A 6445-nucleotide genomic window follows, 5' to 3' on the forward strand; every position below is an offset into this window, starting at 1 on the left:
GTATGAATAAATATACACATAAAATTATATAGTGTATACACACATATCAAATGCATGTATTTAAATAATGTACATCTTTATCAGAAGGTGTAGTAGTTTGAAAATTGTAGCTTCAATGAAGAAACACAACAAACAGATACAGAAATATGTCTGTAGGACAGTGACTTAAAATGATTTTAACAACCTTAAATATGCTAAGGGGAGATTTAAGACGTGAAACTGGATGTGTGTGTGTGTTTGTGTCTGTGTGCGCGCTCAGAATATATGCCCTGTATGAATGAATATACACATACAATTATAGTGTTTACACACATATCTAATGCATGTATTTAAATAATGTACATCTTTATCAGAAGGTGTAGTAGTTTGAAAATTGTAGCTTCAATGAAGAAACACAACAAACGGATACAGAAATATATGTGTAGGACAGTGACTTAAAATGATTTTACAACCTTAAATATGCTATGGGGAAATTTAAGATGTGTGTGTGTGTCTGTGTGTGTCTGGGGCGGGGCAGTGAGAGGGGGGGCGGGGCACTCAAAACAGGTCAATCTGAGGAAGGCTGTTTTAGACAGGGTAAAAAGGGTGCTGTTTTAAATTATCCTTGTGGTATTTTGACCAACATTTTTTACAGACATTTCATTAAGACCCAAAGGAACCATATCAACTGTGGTGAAATGGGCATAATATGTCCCCTTTAAGTACATTTCAACACCAGATACGTTTGATACTTAAGTACATTTAATATCAGCTACTTTAAGACTTTTACTCAAGTCATTTTCTTACGGGTGACATTTACTTTAACCGGAGTCACTTTCAGGTAAGATATATGTACTTTTACTCAAGTATGGCTTTCAAGTACTCTGTACACGATTGTTGATCCCTGCAGGAACTTTGTACTGTACAATTGCTCAATGCATAGTTAAAAAAGTATAAGTGAAATGACGGCTGAGAAGGAGGACATGTCTTTCGCCCCTGTGGTGACACAATATTTAGGTTGTAGTGAGTAAAAGCCGTAAGCAGAGGTTTTGACCCACAATAATGGTGTTCAAATGTTTACATCATCATTGTAAGTGCACAATGGCTGTATTTGATCTGAGACAATATTAACCTGTGGAAATTAACAATGTAGTTCTCTGCAGTTTAATAACATGTATATCTTGGTGTACTAACGGAAGGATCCAACACCATGCTGGAGTCTCTCAGGAACAGTGGACGAACTCTTAATGTCACACTAATTAGGGCCCGAGCACCGAAATCGAAGGGAGGCCCTATTGAAATTGAAATGATTACGGAATCGGTGGGAGGCCCTATTGAAATTGAAATGATTATTAGGGCCCGAGCACCGAAATCGGTGAGAGGACCTATTGAAATTGAAAAGATTATTATTAGGGCCCGAGCGCCGAAATCGGTGAGAGGACCTATTGAAATTGAAATGATTATTATTATTCTTATTATTATTATTATTATTATTTTGCTGTGTCGTTAATGAATTGGCTTTTTGAGGGCTTTACCATGCTCAAAAAGTTGTAAAAGTTTGCAGTAAGTTAGAAAGTCGTGAAAATGTACGTATTCTGGGGTATTTGGAAATGGGCGTGGCAAAATGGCTCAACAGCGCCACCAACGGAGAGCCCCTCATTTACGGAGATGCACCTCATTTAGCATTCACTGATCCTCACGAAATTGAAGACAGTTGTGTATCATCACCAGATGTACAAAAAAGCCTCTTGGAGCATTATGAAAAACGCAACAGGAAGCCCGCCATTTTTGATTTAGTGACTATTTTGGTCATATTCCATAATTTTTTACTTTAATGCACTTCTCGTAGAGCTTTCATCAGATCAACTTAAAATTTAGACGACTGTCATCACAACAAAATGAAGATCTAAAGTTATCAAAGAAAAAACTTTTCGCCACACCGTCTGAGTGTGGCGGGGCGTCAAAGTGTGACGAAACGCCATCAAAACACGAGCTTCTATATCTCAGACATATTTGGTTCCATGGACTCCAAACTACACATGTAAGACAAGAGTCGCGACCTGAAGACAACAACACAAAAATCTTGACTTAAAATGACAGCGCCCCCTGGTGGCAGCAGGAAATGTCTTGTTTTTGGTACATGTTCTATTTTTATGTACTTCTCGGAGAGCTTTCATCAGATCAACAAAAAATTTAGATGAGTGTCATCACAACAATATGGAAATAAAAAGTTATCAAAGAAACAACTTTCTGACACACCGTCTGACCGTGGCGTGGCGGCAAAGTGTGATGAACGCCATGAAAACACAAGCTTCTATATCTTAGACATATTTGGTCCCATCGACTCCAAACTAGACATGTAAGACAAGAGTCGCGACCTGATGACATCTACAAAGACACCATGACTTAAAATCATAGCGCCACCTGCTGGCTACAGGAAGTGAAGCGTTTATTCTTGCTGCAGAGCTTAAAACGCACGCAAGGCAGAGACGTGCGCTTGGTCATCGATCGCTCTCTCTTCCCCGACCGCAACAGACTTGAAATTGCCTGTGCTCGGGCCCGTTAGTGCTACAACGTAGCCCTAGTTAGGGCCCGAGCACCGAAATCGGTGAGAGGACCTATTGAAATTGAAATGATTATTATTATTAGGGCCCGAGCACCGAAATCGGTGAGAGGACCTATTGAAATTGAAATGATTATTATTATTCTTATTATTATTATTATTTTGCTGTGTCGTTAATGAATTGGCTTTTTGAGGGCTTTACCATGCTCAAAAAGTTGTAAAAGTTTGCAGTAAGTTAGAAAGTCGTGAAAATTTACGTATTCTGGGGTATTTGGAAATGGGCGTGGCAAAATGGCTCAACAGCGCCACCAACGGAGAGCCCCTCATTTAGCATTCACCGATCTTCAAAAAAAACAAAGACTATTGTGTATCATGACTAGATGCACAAAAAAGTCCATCAGTGCATTATGAATAACGCAACAGGAAGCCCGCCAGTTTGACTTTAGTGGCCATTTTGGTCATATTCGATATTTTTTGTTTTAAGTACTCCTCCTACAGCTTTCATCAAATCAACTTACAATTTAGACGATCGTCATCACAACAAAATGGAGATCTAAAGTTATTGAAGGATTAAGTTTTAGCAAAACCGTCTGACCGTGGTGTGGCCTCAAAGTTTGATTAAACGCCATCAAAACACGGGCTCCTGTATCTTGGACATATTTTGTCCAATCGAGTCCAAACTATACACATAACACAAGAGTCGCGACTTGAAGACATCGGTACAGAAATCGTGACTTAAAATCACAGCGTCCCCTGGTGGCAACAGCAAATGTCTTGTTTTTCTATGTGTTACAGTTTGATTCACTACTCGTAGGGCCTTCATTAAATCAACGTAAAAAATTGATGCATGTGTTCAAAACAAGATGAAGATCTAAAGTTAACGAAATTGCAACTTTTCATAATACTGTGTGACCGTGGTGTGGCTTCCAGTTTGAGGAATGAAAACATCTATATCTGGCAGATGTGCTGCAATATTTAGTCACTAGATGGCAGTGTCAGACCATGCTTTGTGTTATCTATGCATTAACAGACTGTGTTTACAGGGTGGCCAACTTTAGAGGAGAATTAAACCTTTTACAGCATTGCTCAAACTTTGGTTTTAGTCTCAATCGCCAAGTTCTTCCTTCATGACAACTCTGAGGGGGGTGTATTTTATTTTAACTCCCTCGTTTAAGCGATATAGATGTTTGAAATTCACGTGACGTCACAGGGACGCGCGCCCACTTCCTGGTGCCATGCTGCGGTTTCAGCTCAATAGAGTGAGCAGCACACGCCTCATCAGACTGTCCGCGGCTTCCACTCCCATATCGTATGAGAAACACGGTTTGAAGTTCTGCTTGTTCTCCTGAGGGACACGTCAAAGACGTCTGCGCTCTGTGGTAAGTCACGTAGAGTATTTTATTTAGATGTATTCGCAGGGTGCCTTTGAATCAGGCGTGCTAGCTTAGTAGCGCTAATCCGGACGCTACATACCAGCTGCGATCGGGTTAGATGCGAATGCCAGCTGTTACTGACACACAACCATGAACGCAGGTCCACAAAGCAGAGACAAGCGTTACTTTATGAGGATGACTCTGAGACAGGAGACTGTGTGTCGGCTTGTAAGCTAGCTTCGCTAGCGGGCTAGCTAAGCTAACTGAAACCTGAGTGTTTAAAGTCACATCTGGAGTGCAAGAGCAGCTGTTCAAAGGAGCATTACGTGTCCTAAAGCTCTTTCTTCAGAGTAGTGTTGTAACGTGTTACAGTGAAAAGTAACCGTGTCTGCCACCTTCACTCTTTAAATCGTTGATCTCAGACAGACTTCACTGAATTCTTTTGTTAAATATGAGTAAATCATAGCCTTGTAACTTTACTAGAACAGACAGTGTCATACAGAGTTGTAGGCTTATATGCACTACCTATTTCCTAAGCTGAAATGATTATGATCTGATTAACTTTGAATTAATATTTTATTTTTCCCATGTAAAAGTCTGTTAATTATTTTACCTGGCCCATGTATGACTTTACAGATCTGTGTATTGGTTTTAAGTACCTGTAGAAGGTCCAACTTGACACACAACTTGAATCCAACCACACTGAACACTGACTCCAGGTACAGACCTGTTTTCATTACTTACAAACAAAGTATTGCACATAATACATAATGTATTAAATTATAATGCAATACTTTTAATGTGAAATAACTCCATACTGTACATTTATTGTCATGTTAGTGCACGTTTTAATCCAAAAGCATATTCAAATACATAGTTGAATTTCCACAGAAAATGAGAATACACACTTGTTCAAAAGTAACACTTCCTGTACAATAATGATATATTTTATGTTTCCTATCATTTTATTAGGGACAGACGAGCCTGAAGGACACAGCTGTGATGACCATGTTCTGTCTCTTATGGCAAAGCAGAAATATTAAACACTGGGTTGACCAGCATAAAGCTGCAGATCTCCACCATGTTGCAACTGAGGACATCAGGAGCTGCATTAATGAGGAGCAGAAGCGCACTGTTATGAATGTTTTGTGTTGTGTATGAAGCACCACATATTTCAGATAGAACCAATGTACTGGGGTCTGGGTTTGTATCCTAATGGTTAAATGCACATACTTTAAATCGCTTTTGATAAAACGTGAGAAAGAAATACAACATTGTATACATAGATAAAATGTCTTTCTACCTCATCTGTAATATTCAAGGTGATGATCTCCCACAGAGCTGTTGATAACAGTCCACATCAAGTCTCTCCACTTCCCTCAGTGTGAAAACATAATTATATAATTAATGTGAGAACTGTTTACAACACTGATTTGTGGACATTATAATCTTATCTATACTGTCTAATTCACTCGACAACTCCATGACAGACTAAATAAACGATGTGAAAATAGTAATGGTGGATATACCAGCCTGTATCAGAATATTGGTGAAACATAGTTACTATCACATGCAACGTACACGTGTAGCGTATTGATAGTAACTTATTAAAAAAATAAATAAAGTCACAACCAAAACAAGACTGTGGAGTTAACTTGCTTCAATCTGTTCATTAGACGTGATAAATAAACGGTAACTTTTATAACAATTACATATTACACAAAACTTGAGGCATGTAAGCATATGATGATAGATAAAGCAATAGGTTATGTTGTATAGTTTGAAGGTTACTTACCTCTTGTTCAGCACCAGCGGCTGGCTACAGGAAGTGGAGCGATCATCCTTGCCGCAGAGCGCAAACGCATGCAATGCGGAGACTAGCGCTTGGTCATCGAACGTTCTCTCTTCATCGACCGCAACAGACTAGAAATTGCCTGTGCTCGGGCCCGTTAGTGCTACAACGTAGCCATAGTTAGGGCCCGAGCACCGATTTCGGTGAGAGGACCTATTGAAATTGAAATGATTATTATTATTCTTATTATTAGGGCCCGAGCACCGAAATCGGTGAGAGGACCTATTGAAATTGAAAAGATTATTATTATTATTATTTTTCTTCGCTCAGTGAATTGGCTTTTTGAGGGCTTTAACGTGCTCAAAAAGTTTCTAAAGTGTACAGTAAATTAGAAATGTGCGCAAGTTTACGTATTCTGAAGTATTTGGGAACGGGTGTGTCAAAACCGCTCAATAGCGCCACCTACGGAAAAGCCCCTCATTTAGCATTCACCGATCATCAAAAAAAACAAAGACTATTGTGTATCATGACTAGATGCACAAAAAAGTCCATCAGTGCATTATGAATAACGCAACAGGAAGCCCGCCAGTTTGACTTTAGTGGCCATTTTGGTCATATTCGATATTTTTTCTTTTAAGTACTCCTCCTACAGCTTTCATCAAATCAACTTACAATTTAGACGATCGTCATCACAACAAAATGGAGATCTAAAGTTATTGAAGGATTAAGTTTTAGCAA

General features: G+C 39.1%; 1 long non-coding RNA gene across 1 annotated transcript; it reads left to right on the forward strand.

Annotated features, from left to right (window-relative positions):
• The first annotated feature begins 3800 nt into the window (after window positions 1-3800).
• Window positions 3801-5693, forward strand: LOC128437113 (uncharacterized). The gene is made up of 3 exons (XR_008338165.1): window positions 3801-3921; window positions 4552-4634; window positions 4888-5693. It is a non-coding gene; the product is annotated as an uncharacterized LOC128437113 (long non-coding RNA).
• The last annotated feature ends 752 nt before the right edge of the window (window positions 5694-6445 follow it).

This window comes from Pleuronectes platessa, chromosome 3 (assembly GCF_947347685.1).
Source record: "Pleuronectes platessa chromosome 3, fPlePla1.1, whole genome shotgun sequence".
Lineage (NCBI taxonomy): Eukaryota > Metazoa > Chordata > Actinopteri > Pleuronectiformes > Pleuronectidae > Pleuronectes > Pleuronectes platessa.